The sequence below is a fragment of the Scyliorhinus torazame genome, chromosome 18 (assembly GCF_047496885.1).
Source record: "Scyliorhinus torazame isolate Kashiwa2021f chromosome 18, sScyTor2.1, whole genome shotgun sequence".
Classification (NCBI taxonomy): Eukaryota; Metazoa; Chordata; class Chondrichthyes; order Carcharhiniformes; family Scyliorhinidae; genus Scyliorhinus; species Scyliorhinus torazame.
In genome coordinates, this window is record NC_092724.1 from 108,808,415 (window position 1) to 108,826,622 (window position 18,208).

The window sequence follows — 18,208 nt, forward strand, 5'->3', positions numbered from 1 at the left end:
CGAGGAAAAAGGCTCTCACTGTCCACCCTATCCAATCCTCTGATCATCTTGTATGCCTCAATTAAGTCACCTCTTAACCTTCTTCTCTCTAACAAAAACAGCCTCAAGTCCCTCAGCCTTTCCTCATAAGATCTTCCCTCCATACCAGGCAACATTCTGGTAAATCTCCTCTGCACCCTTTCCAATGCTTCCACATCCTTCCTATAATGCGGCGATCAGAATTACACACAATACTCCAAATGCGGCCGCACCAGAGTTTTGTACAGCTGCAACATGACCTCATGTCTCCGAAACTCAATCCCTCTACCAATAAAAGCTAACACACCATACGCCTTCTTACCAACCCTCTCAACCTGGGTGGCAACTTTCAGGGATCTATGTACATGGACACCGAGATCTCTCTGCTCATCCACACGGCCAAGAATCTTACCATTAGCCCAGTACTTTGTCTTCCTGTTATTCCTTCCAAAATGAATCACCTCACACTTTTCTGCATTAAACTCCATTTGCCACCTCTCAGCCCATCGCTGCAGCTTATCTATGTCCCTCTGTAACTTGTAACATCCTTCCGCACTGTCCACAACTCCACCGACTTTAGTGTCATCTGCAAATTTACTCACCCATCCTTCTACGCCCTCCTCCAGGTCATTTATAAAAATGACAAACAGCAGTGGCCCCAAAACAGATCCTTGTGGTACACCACTGGTAACTGGACTCCAGTCTGAACATTTCCCATCAACCACCACCCTTTGTTAACCATAGTTAATTCACTCTGTGTTTTCAGTCTTAATAGATGTCATATCAGCTTGATTCCCCAGTATTACACGGGGAACAGATCTGGACAAGGAAGTGGTGTGTTAGCCCTTGTATTTTACACCCCCTGCTAAAAACATGCCTGGCAGGAGGGCCATAAAATCCAGTCCCTGTTAACAATTTTGTGTCAAATGCCATTACGAATTCTTGCGTGAACCTCAGTAGTCTGCATTTATGGCTTCTGATTGCTTATATTGATGTTGGATTCCAAATCCACCAAAAGCTGCGCATGCAAAGACATTTGATATTGCAGCGGAGATACCAGCCGTTCAGCCCATCAAATCTGCACTCGTGCTTTTTTTTCCACAAGTAGATTTATCTATTCCACTCTCCTGTTTGCCCCTTTTATTCATCTCTGTTTGTCCTGTATCCCCATTCTTCCTGTACTTCATTTATATAGCTTCATCCAGAACAGAAAATAACTCCTGGTTTATCTTTCTTGTTCTGTGGTGATTTGAATCTCTCCAAAAATAAAAATGGGAGACAGTTTGGTCTGTTCCATTAGTTTTGCTCACAGATTCCATCACAAATTAGGCAATATTGGCCAAACCAGTGCAAAACGATTGCCAAATTTAAGTGAACTCATGTTTCCCCTGGTCGTTTGCACTGATTCATGATTCGACTCTCAAATACTGACTATAATCCCTGTGAAAGTATGCGAGCTTTCCATGATAATGGTTATTCGGGAGAGTTTCAAAAGATTTTTTAGAGCAAAAAATAATTAAATTGCCAGGAAAATGTAGCATATGCCAATTAATGAATGGCTCAGCATAATTTTTCCTTCGGTGAATTTCAAATCAGGCTAATCATATGAAATGAAAATCGCTTATTGTCACGAGTAGGCTTCCAATGAAGTTACTGTGAAAAGCCCCTAGTCGCCACATTCCGGCGCCTGTTCGGGGAGGCTGGTACGGGAATCATAGGCTGAAGACTGGATACTGTTATCAAAACGTTCTTTTTTGCGGAAAAACTCAGTTTCAGCTGTATTAATAAAATTGCACTGAGTTACCAGTCTTAAATACGTCAGGAAATACCGTTTAATGGAAAGAAGGGAAGTGGGAATAATTGCCTTTATTATGTCACCCGATAGCACAGGTTCATGAAGATTTTAAGAGGGGGGGTTTTCTGCTCCTGTTTTCAGGGTGTGGAATCGGTAACGGGAGGAGGAAATCCAGCAGGAGTCCCAAAATGCGGTTTACACTGGCGGCATTTCCCTGCCACCCCCAGCCAATAACATAATGGGAATTCTGACACTGAACGTCGGGATCCACATGTCATTTATTTTAAATATAACTGTCAGCCCTTACCGCCTGATTGTCCTCCCCCACCCCTCGTCTCCCCCCACTGTTAGACTGTTTGTTCACGTTGGTGTGAGGGCACCAACTACATATGCCGAGCAGAACACACAGGTGTGCAAATCCCCCGAGGGGAGAGAGTCATTCCCGATAAGTATTCTGGCACTGTCCCTTGGCATGAGTGTCAGGAGGTGGTGACAGGGCGGAGCCAGGAAACAGTGCCTGGGGTGTGTTCAGGGAGTGTTCCTTGGGGAGTGAGTCCATAGTGGGGGTGGTTGTCATGGGGACGGTTCCCGGAGGGTGCAGATTCTGTAAGGGGTAGATGGTCGGGGAATTTCAATTTTTATCTTTTGTATCAGGGCGCCTTTTAAAAAATCTTTTACAAACTCAGTTGCTTGGGGCATCCATGGGCCAACGGCTTCCATGCTGTTTGTTCCTCCCGCTGCGCTTCTCTGCCTAAAAATAATTCCACCCTACCTCTGAGAGTGCACCAATGCATTTTTGCAGTGACCTGAAGTTGAATCAAACCAGTGCAATTTAGAACACATTTGGGGTGCAATTTCCTGAATGCACCCAAAGTAGGATCTTCAATCAAATTCAATAATTGTTTTATCTCTGTTTCTCATTTATCCTGTCCACCTGGAGAAGAACATCTTTGTTAACCCGATTAGAAAAAGAACGAGAAAGATCTAGAATCAGTGATGTTTCTCATTGAGCGGGTTCATTGAGTTTTGTGAGGGGGCGTTGCATTTCTGGATTCAGAAGGCAGGCACTTGAACCACAATCAGCACATTATCAGATCTTTAATGTCTAATGGTGTGATTGGTACATGTGCTAAATCAAAGATGGATTGAATTAAAAATCATTCTGCTTAATGGAATTTATAAACCAAATGCTCTGTCGTTCTAACTGAAGCTTTTTGTAAATCCACATGATGTAATTTTATTTTAATTTATATTTTTAAAGGAAGATGTTAAGCATTCGAGTCTTAAATTTAAAACTCATTACAAGATTAACTGCACACCACTCTGATCAACATCCACATTTGGGGTTTTTTTGCACCACTTTTCAAGAAATTTTATTTACATTTTTAGTGGTGGACTTTCCACACAAGCTGATGAACACCAGTCCGAGAGAATGGAATAGTTTCCCCTAAGGATCTCCATCAAGTGGTCTGGGTGAATATGTTCTGTCCCTACAATATACTTCCTCAACAGTGTGGCATTAGTTTCCATTTCCCAGGCCAGTCTATTGAGTATCAAAACCTTTCATTGCCAATGAATCACTACTGAATTGCAGTCATTAATGCTATTTAAGCAAACTGTTTACAGAGAGAAAATTTCAAACAAACAAATAAATCTCGACTTAACCTCTCTGAGTGTTGGTTGGGAAAGGAATATTGTCCAGTCAACCGTGGGAACTCTCTTCTCTACTTTGAACTGAGCCATTGGATCTTTCATTTGTACATGAGCTAAGAGATAAATCCTGAGTTTAACTTCCTATCTTAAAGAAATTCCTCTGACAATGTAGCGCGCACACAGTGCAACACTGAAATATCAGGTTAGATTATATGCCGATGATCTAGAATGAGGCTTGAAACCACAAGCTTCTGACTTACAGGTGAGGATGCTACCAACAGTACAAAGATGAAATACCGCAACAGGAGCTTTTGCACTCTGAATGTATTCTGCTCAGAGCTGCATTGAAAGTGAATGATCACGGCTTCCAGTTGCGGCGATGCACTGCTAAGCTGCACGTTTCGGCAGCTCCCGGTCTAATGGACTTTTGGGCTCTTTTCGGGAGCCCCAACGGAAATTTTTTCAGACCAAACCCAGCGTGTGGTGACGAAGGAAAGTGTCCCCCCGGGTGTGTATGGAAAAGACCAGTGGCAGTGGCCAGATTGCGAAGGATCCTCTGGAGCAGCGGCAGAGAAGAGAAGGAAGAAGCAAGATGGTGGCGGATGGAGCCCAGACGACATGGGGCCCGGACCAGCAGGAATTCCTCCGACGGTATGTGGAGGAACTAAAGAAGGAGGTGCTGGCGCCGATGTTATTGACAATCGATGGGCTGAAAGAAACACAAAAGGCCCAGGCGATAGAGCTCCATGGGGTGAAGGCAAAGGCAGCCGAAAACGAGGATGAGATACAGGGCCTTGTGGTAAAAAAGGAGACGCTACATAAGAGGTGTATCGAAAGGCTCGAAGCCCTGGAGAACAGCTCGAGGAGGAAGAACCTCCGGATTCTAGGTCTCCCCGAAGGAATGGAGGGAGCTGACGTTGGGGCTTATTTGAGCACGATGCTCCATACGCTAATGGGAGCTGAAGCCCCCTCGGGCCCCCTGGAGGTGGAAGGGGCTCACCGGGTCCTTGTGAGAAGACCAAAGGCTGGAGAACTACCAAGGGCGATAGTGGTGAGATTTCACCGCTTCACGGACAGAGAGGCCGTCTTGAGCTGGGCCAAGAAGGTACGGAGTAGCAGGTGGGAGAATGCGGTGATACAAGTGCATCAGGACTGGAGCACGGGGGTGGCGAGAAGGAGGGCGAGCTTCAATCGGGCCAAGGCGGTGCTTCACAGGAAGAAAATAAAATTTGGGATGCTGCAGCCGGCGCGATTGTGGGTCACGCACCAGGGCAAGCACTATTACTTCGAAACGGCGGATGAGGCATGGACCTTCATCCAAGAAGAGAAACTGGACTAGAACTGAAAGACTGATGTTGGGGGGGAGACAACGAGACTGTTGTACAGAAGTGTAAATTGGGGAATGGGAGGTTTATAGTATTGAAACGATAGACGGGGAATTTTTCTCCTCTTGATGGGGGGACACGGAGAAATGTGGGCGCCGGTGGAAAAAGGGACTGAGAGGGGGGATGGGGAATGAGGGAGCTGCGCCATAGGGGGCGGGGCCGATAGGAAAGCACGGGGTTTTTTCCCGCGCTGTGGAGATGATGGCGGGAAGATAGGCGCAGGAAGGAAGAGAGTTCCACGCACAGGGGGGTCAAGGAGAGAACGGGGGAAGCCGGGGTCAGTTAGAGTTAGCTGACTTTCGGAAGCATCATGGGGGGAGTAACCATGCTAGATGGGGATCTAGCGGGGGGGCGGGGGGGGGGGGGGGGGGGACTAACTGGGTTGCTGCTGCTGAGAGCAAGGGGGAGCTGGCAAGAGAAGAGGTGGTCGGGACGGGAAGGCGCTGCCTTCCGGCTGATCACGTGGAATGTGAGAGGCCTGAATGGGCCGATTAAGAGGGCCCGAATGTTCGCGCACTTAAAAAGATTGAAGGCGGATATAGTCATGCTTCAGGAGACGCATCTGAAGGTGGCAGATCAGATTAGGTTAAGGAAAGGATGGGTGGGACAGGTGTTCCACTCAGGGTTGGACGCGAAAAATAGGGGGGTGGCGATATTGGTGGGGAAACGGGTGCCGTTCGAGGCTAGGAATATAGTGGTGGATAACGGGGGTAGATACGTGATGGTGAGTGGTAAGTTTGCAGGGAAAGGAGGTCGTGCTGGTAAATGTATATGCCCCGAACTGGGATGACGTGGGATTTATGAAGCGGATGCTGGGACGTATCCCGGACCTGGAGGTGGGAAGCCTGGTAATGGGGGGGATTTCAATACTGTGCTGGATCCAGGGCTAGACTGGTCTAGATCCAGGACTGGAAGAAGGCCGGCAGTGGCCAAGGTGCTTAGGGGGTTCATGGAGCAAATGGGGGGAGTGGATCCGTGGAGATTTGCTAGGCCGTTGGCCAAAGAGTTCTCCTTTTTCTCCCATGTCCACAAGGTATACTCCCGGATAGATTTCTTTGTTTTGAGTAGGGCACTGATCTCGAATGTGGCAGGAACGGAGTACTCGGCCATAGCCATTTCAGACCATGTCCCGCACTGGGTGGATCTGGAATTAGGAGAGGAGAGGGAGCAGCGCCCACTCTGGCGACTGGATGTGGGACTACTGGCGGATGAGGGGGTCTGTGGAAGGGTGCGGGGATGTATTGAGAGGTACCTGGAGGCCAATGACGATGGTGAGGTCCAGGTGGGGTAGTATGGGAAGCGCTGAAGGCGGTGATTAGGGGAGAGTTGATCTCCATTAGAGCTCACAAGGAGAAACAAGAGGGCAAAGAAAGGGAGAGATTAGTGGGGGAGATTTTGAGGGTGGATAAAAGATATGCGGAGGCCCCGGACGAAGGACAATATAGAGAGAGGCAAAGACTTCAGACGGAGTTTGACCTGCTGACCACAGGAAAGGCAGAGGCACAGTGGAGGAAGGCACAGGGGATGAGATATGAGTATGGGGAAAAGGCGAGCCGGCTGCTGGTCCACCAACTGTGCAAGAGGATAGCGGCGAGGGAGATTGGGGGAGTTAGGGATGAAACGGGAACTACGGAGCGGAGAGCAGGGAAGGTAAATGAGGTGTTTAAGACCTTTTATGAGAGGCTATATTAGCCCCAACCCCCGGAGGGAAAAGAGGGAACGCAACAGTTTCTGGACCAACTAAGGTTCCCGAGGGTGGAGGAGCAGGAGGTGGCAGGTCTGGGGGCACCAATTGAGGTGGATGAGGTGACTAAAGGGCTGGGGAATATGCAGGCAGGGAAGGCCCCGGGACCAGAAGGGTTCCCGGTGGAATTTTACAGGAAATATGTGGACTTGTTGGCCCCGCTGCTGGCGAGAACCTTTAACGAGGCCAGAGAAGGGGGGACTCTACCCCCGACAATGTCGGAGGCGACAATATCACTGATCCTGAAGCAGGATAAAGATCCGCTGCAATGCGGGTCATATAGGCCTATCTCACTCCTAAATGTAGACGCCAAGCTGCTGGCAAGAGTGCTGGCGACAAGGATTGAGGATTGTGTCCCGAGGGTGGTGCATGAAGACCAGACCGGGTTTGTAAAGGGGAGACAACTGAATGTCAACGTTCGACAGCTGTTGGGGGTGATAATGATGCCCCCAGCGGAGGGGGAGGCAGAGATAGTGGTGGCGATGGATGCGGAGAAGGCATTCGATAGGGTAGAGTGGGAGTATTTATGGGAGGTGTTGAGGAGGTTTGGGTTTGGGGAGGGGTTTGTCAGTTGGGTCAGACTCCTATATGGGGCCCCAGTGGCAAGTGTAGTCACAAACCGGCAAAGATCGGAATATTTTTGGTTACATAGGAGAACAAGGCAGGGGTGTCCTCTGTCCCCATTACTGTTCGCGTTGGCAATTGAACCACTGGCCATAGCGTTGAGAGACTCTAAGAAATGGAGGGGGGTGGTTAGAGGGGGAGAGGAACATCGAGTGTCACTCTATGCAGATGACCTACTGCTATATGTGGCGGATCCTGTAGACGGGATGACAGAGGTTATGCAGATATTGAGGGAGTTTGGAGATTTTTCGGGATACAGGCTAAATATGGGGAAAAGTGAGCTTTTTGTAATACACCTTGGGGACCAGGGAAGAGGAATAGACGCCCTGCCGTTAAGGAGAGTGGAAAGGAGCTTCCGATATTTGGCGATCCAGGGAGCTAGGAGCTGGGGAACTCTACACAAACTTAATCTGACGCGGCTGGTGGAGCAGATGGAGGAGGATTTCAAGAGGTGGGATATGCTGCCGCTCTCACTGGCGGGCAGAGTGCAGGCGGTAAAAATTATGGTTCTCCCAAGGTTTCTTTTCGTGTTTCAATGTCTCCCCATTCTGATCACGAAGGCCTTTTTCAAGAAAATAGACAGGAGCGTTATGAGTTTTGTGTGGGCAGGGAAGACCCCGAGGGTAAGGAGGGGGTTCCTGCAGCATAACAGGGAGAGAGGGGGACTGGCGTTGCCGAACCTGGACGACTACTACTGGGCCGCAAATGTGGCGATGGTTTGTAAGTGGATGAGGGAGGGAGAGGGGGCGGCGTAGAAGAGGCTGGAGATGGCGTCCTGTAAGGGAACGAGCCTAAAGGCGCTGGTGACGGCGGCGCTGCCGCTCTCCCCGAAAAAGTATACCACAAACCCAGTGGTGGTGGCAACCTTAAGGATCTGGGGGCAGTGGAGGCGACACAGGGGGGTGACGGGGGCCTCGGTGTGGTCCCCGATCAGGAACAACCATAGGTTTGTCCCAGGAAAGATGGACGGAGGGTTCCAGAGCTTGCAACAGGCAGGAATTAGAAGACTGAGCGATCTGTTTATAGACGGGACGTTTGCGAGCCTGGGAGCACTGGAGGAAAAATATGAGTTGCCCTCGGGGAACAATTTTAGATACATGCAAGTGAGGGCGTTTACGAGGCAACAGGTGAGGGAATTTCCGCTGCTTCCGACACAGGGGATCCAAGATAGAGTGATTTCCGGGGTATGGGTCGGGGAGGGCAAAGTGTCCGAAATATACCAGGAGATGAGCGACGAGGGGGAGGCGATGATAGAGGAGCTGAAGGGAAAATGGGAAGAAGAACTGGACAAGGAGATTGAGGAGGAGCTGTGGGCTGATGCCCTAAGCAGGGTCAATTCCTCGTCTTCGTGTGCCAGGCTTAGCCTGATTCAATTTAAGGTTCTACACAGTGCACATATGACGGGAGCAAGACTGAGCAGGTTCTTCGGAATGGAGGGCAAGTGTGGGAGGTGCTCGGGAAGCCCGGCGAACCACACACACATGTTCTGGTCGTGTCCGGCGTATGGGTCGGGAAGGGCAAAGTGTCCGAAATATATCAGAAGATGAGAGACGAGGGGGAGGCGATGGTAGAGGAGCTGAAGGGAAAATGGGAAGAAGAGCTGGGAGAGGAGATTGAGGAGGGTCTGTGGGCTGATGCCCGAAGTAGGGTAAATTCCTCGTCTTCGTGTGCCAGGCTTAGCCTGATACAATTTAAGGTTCTACACAGAGCACATATGACGGGAGCAAGACTGAGCAGGTTCTTCGGAGTGGAGGACAGGTGTGCGAGGTGCTTGGGAAGCCTGGCGGGCCACACACACATGTTCTGGTTGTGTCCGGCACTGGATGAGTACTGGAGGGGAGTGGCAAAGGTGATCTCAAAGGTGGTGAAGGTCCGGGTCAAGCCAGGCTGGGGGTTAGCTATATTTGGAGTAGCGGAAGAGCCGGGAGTGCAGGAGGCGAAAGAGGCCGATATTCTGGCCTTTGCGTCCCTGATAGCCTGGCGAAGGATCTTACTCATGTGGAAGGAAGCGAAACCCCCCCGGCGTGGAGGCCTGGATAAACGATATGGCAGGGTTCATAAAACTAGAACAAATGAAATTTGCGCTGAGAGGATCGGCTCAGGGGTTCTCCAGGCGGTGGCAACCGTTCCTTGACTATCTTGCGGAACGTTAAGGGAAAATAGATCGTCAGCAGCAGCCCAGGGGTGGGGGGGGGGGGGGGGGGGAGGGAAGTGGGGGGGAGCACTATTTTTTGTTACTTTGTTAGTTCACTATTTTATTTAAATAATGTTATTTATCAGTTCTTGTACTATTTTTATGTTGATTTGCAAAGTGGAAAAACTGTTGTTTGAAAACTTTAATAAAATATATTTTTTTTTAAAAGAAAGGGAATGATCGAATCATCATAGACTGCTCAGAACACAGACAGAGAAGATTCCAAACTATTTCCATTCTTTGAAGTCTAGTGGTATGATCAGGATAACTGACCTGAACAAGTTACTAAAACATAAGAACGATCAGCTAATGAAAAACGAAAAGGGCATAAATGATGTTTGCCGACATAACCACAGTGAGTACTTTTGACAGTAATTCACTTCAGCTGAAGCAGTTTGGAGGGTTTCTGAGGAAAGTTATGAGGCATAATGTACATGCAAGTATTTCCAGAGTTGTTAATCAGTTTTACTTTGTTTTATTCTCAAATTGCACATTGATGGTGAGACAGCCTCTTCAGATAACCATAATCAATGTATTTACTTGGTTGTTGATCATTTATCATCATCTGCATTTAAATTTTACGATATTACACTGTGTATCTAAAATGTTCTATTTCATTGTAATTCCTATATTACTTCTGGTTGTAATACTGTTGCCATACTTTGGTGTCAGATCTTTCATTTGTTATGGGCCAGGGTTTAGAGAACCCCAAAGTGTATCATGGAGTTCATCTGACCCACAACTTTTAATAGATTGTGGTTATGGGAAGCACACGGGCATAACTTACAGGTGGGATGCACCAGAAACCTACAGTACTTTTAAATTAAAACAATGTTTATTTATGAAACCAGTTAACACTTTATAAACCCACAGTAAGCATTTTGACAACTATCAACACCAATCCTCCCCACAGATACAATATTCTGTAAGTAAACCTTAATCTTTCCTTATTAACACATATCAGGTTTAAATTCTCTACTGAGAGCTGTCAGCACTTTGAAATCACCCAATTGATCTGAAGACTGTCTTTAGTTTGAAGAGAGATCCTTATACAGATCCTTGTTTTGCCTGCAGCTATCCAGCGCTCTGAAAATGAAACTAAAACACACCCTGTAAAAAACAGCCTAAAATGAAAGTAAAGCAGGCAGACAGCCCAGCTCCACCCACATTCTGACATCACTGATAAACACCCATTTCTTAAAGGTACATCTACTACAGATATGTTAATAAACACGCATTTCTTAAACACCCGTTTCTTAAAGGTACTCTCACATGACACCTCCCCCCCAAGAAAAAATAAATAAACCATCTACTTCAAGATGGTTTCATTTTTCACCTTTTCACTTTCCTTTAAGAAATATGGACAACAAACATACTTTTCATTAACAAAACAAAACACGCAAACATTTAATAATAACACAGTCCATTTTTGTTCTTCTTCCTCCAACTGGAATCATTCTCGAATGACAGTGTCTTCGGACAAAAAGGTCTCTGCACAATCCATCCATTTCTCTATGCCTCGGCATTTCTCTTTAAAGTCAGATACTTTAGTTCAATCTGATCACAGAGTCCCTTGTAATTCTCCAACACAGGAGCATTGGTTATCACAGCTTTCAGGAAGTCAAATACCTGTTGAAAATCCGCTGTCCACCAACATTTTTGACGTTTCTTCAACAGGTCCATCAGTGGAGCAACCACGCTGCAAAGATTTGGCACAAATGTTTGATCAAATCCACTCATGCCAAGAAATCGCATTATTTCCCTTCGTGTCGAGGGTATTGGAAACTCCCCAATAACTTTTGTTTTCACATCGCATGCGACCATTCAACCCTGTCCGATTGTATAGCCAAGGAAAGTGACCTGGGCTTTTCCAAATTCACTTTTGGCTAGGTTTACCACCAAACCCGCCTCCTGAAGTCGATCGAATAACTCCATCATTAGCTTTAAATGCTCTTCCCATGTCTGGCTGAAAATTATCAGATCGTTGATGGAAACCGCACAATTGGGTAATCCTGAAACAACTTTGTTAGTTACCGTTGAAATGTGGCTGGAGCGTTTTTCATGCCAAATGGCATAACTTTGAATTGGTATATACCATCTGGGGTCACAAAAGCTGAAATCTCCTTCGCCCTTTCGGATATAGGTACTTGCCAGTAAGCTTTAAGTAAATCCAGTTTTGAAATAAAAGCTGATTGTCCCACTTTCTCAATGCAATCCTCCAAATGTGGGATAGGATAAGAATCCGTTCATGTAACCGCATTAACTTTTCTATAGTCTGCACAGAACTGTTGGGCACCGTCTGATTTTGGTACCATCACTATGGGTGAGCTCCATTGGCCGCAACCCACTTCAATTATGCCATTTTTAAGCATACTCTCAATCTCTTTGTTAACCTGTGCCAGTTGTAAAAGGTTAAGTCTATATGGATGTTGTTTAATTGGAACAGCATTTCCCACATCTACATCATGTATAGCCATTGTAATGCTTCCCAACTTATCTTCATAATCTTGCCCATGTGATATCAATAACTCTTTCAGGTCAGTTTATTTTCCTCTGGAAGGTAACTCAACAATTTATCCCAATTTTTAAGAACATCCTCGTTTTCCAATTTAATTTGAGGTATGTCAAATTCAAAGTCATCTGGATTCGGTTCTTCACTTTGAGTTAGAATCATTAAAACCTCCATCTTTTTCTCTCCTTCCCTTTCAAAGTACCTTTTAAGCATATTCACTATAATCCAATAATGTAAGTTCCGATTTCTCACTCACCAATTTTTCCTCAATCAATTTAAGTGGTCCTCTTACCTCATACCCCAAAATTAGTTCAAAAGGGCTGAATTTGATTGACTCATTAGGTGCATTCCTAATTGCAAACAGTACGAATGGAATTCCTTTATTCCAATCCTCTGGATAATCTTGACAATATGCCCTCAACAATGTCTTTAATGTCTGATGTACCATTCTAACACTCCATGCGATTCTGGATGGTATGCAGTTGATTTAAATTCTTTTATTCCTGAGCATCCATAACATCTTTGAATAACCTTGAGGTAAAATTTGTTCCTTGATCCGATTGTATTTCTGTGGCTTATCCATTCTGGTAAAGAATTTAAGTAATTCCTCTACAACCTTTTTAGCATATTGGAATGGCCTCTGGAAACTTAGTAAACACATTGATTATAGTCAAAGTATGTTGATTCCCACTTTTCGTTTTAGGAAGCGGTCCTACGCAATCAATTAAGACCCTTGTAAAAGGTTCCTTAAATGCTGGAATCGGTATTAAGGGCGATAGTTTTATCACTGCTTGAGGTTTCCCTGTCACTTCACATGTGCGACATGATCGACAAAATTTAACTACATCTTTATGTAGTCCAGGCCAATAAAAATGTTTTTGAATTTTAGCTTGTGTTTTCCTTATTCCCAAATGACCTCTCACTGGTACCTCATGTGCAACTCGCAACACCGCCTTTCTATATCCTAACGGCAATACTACTTGATGAACCTCTGCCCACTTTTCATCCGCCTGCATATGTAAAGGTCTCCATTTTCTCATCAAGACATCACTTTTATGGTAATAACACTCTGGTATACACTCAGATTCCAACTCCGTGTATGCTTTCTGATACATCCGTTTTATTTCTCTATCTTTCTGTTGTAACTCCGCCAATTTCCTTGAACTAAAAATATCCGCCTCATCCTCCACCTGTTCTTGTTCTTTTTCAACCATCTGATCAAAATCGTTTCTGATAATTGCACTTCAACTTTATTTTCACTCTCTGATTTCTCCTCTTGTCTTAACCTGTGACTTTGCGACCTTGTTACTCCCCAATCCGTAAAAATCCCAGGATATTCGTCCTTCAACACTTCCGTTGTCTGATTTTCCACTGGCTTATCAACCACAGTAGGCATCACTCCCACCTGCGATCCAGCTATATCATTACCCAAAATAAACTGTATTCCTGGACAAGATAGTTTCTCTATTACTCCTACTACCACTTCACCACTCTTCACTGGACTTTCAAACCTTATCTTATATGATGGAACACTATTCTTCTCACCCTGAATTCCACATATTACCACCTTTTCTGGCAACATTCTTCCCAAACTACATAACTCCTCATCTCTTACCATTAAAAATTGACTAGCTCCCGTATCTCTTAAAATTGTGATTTCTTTACCTGCTCCTCCTGATACACATGAGTAAACTTTACCCACACAAGTAAATTCTTTAAAGACATCTGGCACCTTCTTATCAATCACCTCTTGATCAGGCTGTACAACCTTTTGCACCTCCTTCGCTTCACTTGGGCTTTCCTTTACCACTTTAACAAACCCCACTGTCTTTTCCTGTTTTACCACATCAGCCTTCCCAGTGCTTTTCTTCAACCACCAACACTGTGACTTTACATGGCCTAGTTTTTTCCAATGAAAACATTTGAAACTTTTCATGTCTCTTCCACCCTCCTGGATTTCATTTTTAACCTGAGGTACACTCTCCTTATTCCCTCCCATCAGATCTCCTTTACCTCTACCCCTTGAGTATTTCTTATGTCCCCAGTTTCCATCCCTCACAGGCTGAAACTGATGTCGGAAACCAAGCTTTGATTTATGAACTAATTCATAATCATCTGCCATTTCGGCTGCTAACCTCACAGTTTTAACCCTCTGCTCTTCCACATGAGTTCTCACTACATCAGGAATTGAATTTTTAAACTCCTCCAAAAGTATAATTTCTCTGAGCGCTTCATACATTTGGTCTATTTTCAAAGCACTGATCCACCTATCAAAATTACTCTGTTTGATCCTTTCAAACTCCATGTCTGTTTGACCAAATTCTTTCCTTAAATTTCTGAACCTTTGTCTGTAGGCTTCAGGCACTAGTTCATATCTACCTGAGATGGGTTTTTTCACCCCCTCATACGTCCCAGACACCTCCTCCGGTAGTGATGCAAACACTTCACTAGCTCTACCTACCAGCTTTGTTTGAATCAGTAATACCCACCTGTCCTGTGGCCATTTCATTTGTTTAGCTACCTTCTCAAATGAAATGAAAACGGCTTCTACCTCCTTCTCATCAAACCTTGACAATGCTTGGACATATTTAAATAGATCCCCAACAAGCCTTCGACTATGACACTCTTTCTCACTATCCTCATCACAATCCTCCAACTGTACGTTTCCCTTTTTGTCTGCCAATTTTAACTGACTGTTATGTTTCATAGCCATTTTCTGAAGTTCAAACTCTCTCTCTTTTTCCCTTTCCTCACTATCTCTTTCTTTCTGCATGGCTAAGTAAACCTGACATTCTGCAATTATGTCCTTCATTAAATTGCAGTGTAATAATAAAAGCAGAATACTGCAGATGCTGGAAATCTGAAATAAAAATAGTAAATGCTGGAAAAATTCGGCAGGTCTGGCAGCATCTGTGGAGGCAAACAGAGTTAATGTTTCGGGTCTAAATTGCCTTTCTACAGAACAGTTCTGCCAGACCTGTTTGTACAACGTTTACTGCAGTGCAATAATGCCTCAGTATTGCATCTTCTTGGTGCTCAGGGGGTCAGCAGGTAATTACAGATGGAAAAGATCATTTGATGAATTCTTAATTCTCCGGTAAGAACCTAAACAGCTTCCCTCAACTGCCACTCACGCCACCCCACCACTCTCACTGCTGTATCATTTATCCCATTACCTCTTGAACAGTGCTAAGGTGTCTGCCTCAAATATTTTGTTTGTATGTCTATTTCATGCAGTGACTGTTATCTGGGGTGGTTTAGCTCAGTTGGTTGGACAGCTGATTTATGACACAGAGCAAAGACCAATGGCATGGGTTCAATTCCCATACTTGCTGAGGTTATTCATGACAGTCCTGTCTTCTAAACCTTGCCCCTTGCCTGAGGTGTGGCGATGCTCAGGTTAAATCACCACCAGTCAGCTCTCCCCCTCAAAAGAAAAAGGTGCCTATGCTCATCTGAGTCAATGGCCACTTTACTTTACTTGCTCTCTATTGAAAAATAACTCCCTTTAAGGGCAATCAATACACTTGGACTAGGCTCCCACAGGGCTTCATTCATTCTCCAACCCTTTTCTCACAAGCATTGCACTCCCAGTTAGCGACATTATCAACTCCTGGCTCCACCATCATCCAATATGTTGATGACTTACTCCTTGCCAGCCCTGACTTCAACGCTAACCAGCGTGACACCGTTTACCTGCTCATCCGTCTCCATTCATGGGGATATGTGATCCCGCCGGTCAAATTTCTGGGAGTCCTAATAAGTGCTACGGATCACTCCCTTACTCAGGAACGCATTGCTCCTACACTGCGGACCCCATTTCCTACATCGCCCAAGCAGGTGTGAGCCTTTTTAGGATTGGTGAACTTTTGCAGACAATGGATTCCGAATGTTACTGTCCATACTAAAGATTTAACTCCGTACTCCTCTCAAAACGCTCCTCTTAAGTTTGAACTTCCTGATTCAGCAAAACAATCTTTCGTTACTCTCAAAAACGCCCTGGCTACCGCCCCATCGCTAGGACGACCTATGTATGACAGACCCTTTCAGTTGTACGTTAATGTTCTTGATGAATGTGCCACTGGTGTTCTAACACAAGAACACGGTGACCGGCGTCGCCCGGCGCCTACTATTCTACGAAATTGGATCCTGTAGCTTGCGGTCTACCTCCCTGCACCCAAATTCTTACGGCTGTCCATTTGTTAGCACAGGCAGCCTCTAATCTGACCCTTCACCAGCCAGTACAAGTGCATACCTCGCATTCTATTGTGGCTCTCCTAACGTCTCAGCAAACCCAGCATCTGACTCAAGCCCGCTTGAGCCGCTATGAGGTTTCACTATTGCAAAACCCCTACCTCTCTTTTCATTACTGTTCTACCTTAAATCCTGCTGTGTTCCTCGAACAGCCCCCCGATAACCTTGCGGACCCGCCACACCATTGTTTGCTTCGGAATCACTTCCTTACCGCGCCTCGCCCGGATTTAACGGACCGGCTTATTGATAATCCAGATCTAATTTTTTTATGTTGATGGCAGTTCCTCCATTTCTCTCACTGGCATCCCACAGTCGGGATATGCCGTGGTAACCGACATTGACATGCAGGAAGCAGCAGCCTTCGAGACCCCTGTCTCCGCACAAAAAGCCAAGCTATTTGCCCTTACTCGAGCATGTGTTTTGGCCACAGATAGAAGTACTAATGTTTACACTGATTCTAGGTATGCCTTTGGCATGACCCACGATTTTGGTCGCCTCTGTCAACAGCGAGGCTTTCTCACCTCTGCGGGAGCTCCCATTCAAAATGCTCTTTGGGTTAAAAATCTCCTCGATGCTATTCAGCTTCCCCATCAATTGGCAATTATTAAATGTGCTGCGCACACAAAAGGGGACACTCCTGTTCAATTAGGAAATGCCCGTGCTGATTCGGCTGCTACGGCTGCGGCTATATCAGCCACTCTGATTGTTCCCAGTGGGGCTAATCAGGCTCTAAAGCATTAGGAACGAAGGGCATGCCAGACATAACTGAAGTTCAAAATTTACAGAGGGACGCCTCTGATTCCGAGCGCACACTATGGAAGTCAATGGGGTGTTCACACTCCTTGACACGAAGACCTCTGGCTTACTCCCATTGGTCAAGTTTGTGTTCCAAATTCTTTATTGCCGGTACTTATTGATTATTTGCATTCTTGTACCCATCTTGGCAAGGAGGGAATGGTACAGCTACTCCTGAAAAATTATTGGCACCCAGATTTGAATACAGCAGCGCAAACGCGGCTGGATCGATGCGTTATTTGCATGAAACATAATAAGGGTAAAGGCATTAAATGCCCTCCAGGAACCACTGCCTTGCCAGATGACCCTTTTGCCTGTATACAGCTTGATTTTATCGAATTGCCAAAAGCACAGTGCTATAAATATTGTTTTGTAATAATCGATGTGTTTAGTAAATGGATTGAAGCCTTCCCCACCACTAATTGTACGGCACATACAGTAGTGAAGTTGTTGTTAACGGAAGTAATTCCTCGTTTTGGGGGACCCAAAATGGTGAGCTCAGACAATGGACCACATTTTGTAGCTCGGATCAATACTGAATTGTGCGAAGCACACGTAATTAAACAGCAACTGCACTGCGCGTATCACCCGCAGGCTGCAGGAATTATGGAATGAGCCAACGGGCCTTTAAAAGAAAAATTATCTAAATTAACTGAAGAAACTGGGTTAAATTGGCTAAAAGTATTACCCTTGGCACTGTTTCACATACGAGTGACTCTCCATTCGCGGACCGCACTGTCAGCTGCAGAGATAGTCTATGGTCGGCCAATGAGGACTCCCTGGGATGCCGATGAAAAACCCCTAGAGGGAGTAGACCTCCATGTGATGGAGGAACAAATGAAGAACTATTTGAAGCAATTAACACTTTCTCTGAAGTTTCTCCACTCACAGGTAAAACAGGCACATCTCCCAGTAACGGCAGGGGCAGCCATCCCTCGATATCCAGTGATCAAACCCGGAGATCACGTGTTGGTGAAAAACTGGGACAGAAAAAAACTAGGACAACGCTGGAGCGGACCCTTCCTCGTACTGCTGACTACACCGACTTCCGTCAAACTTGAAGGACGTTCAAGTTGGATACATCTATCCGATTGCAAGAAGATAGTCTCCAACCCAGACGAGAACACAGGATGAAGATCTTCATTATAATTTTTGGACTCTCTGGACTATTTAGCCTTAATGGCCATTCGGTAGTAAAAAAACGACCTAAACAAGACCTGCCTTCCAATACCTA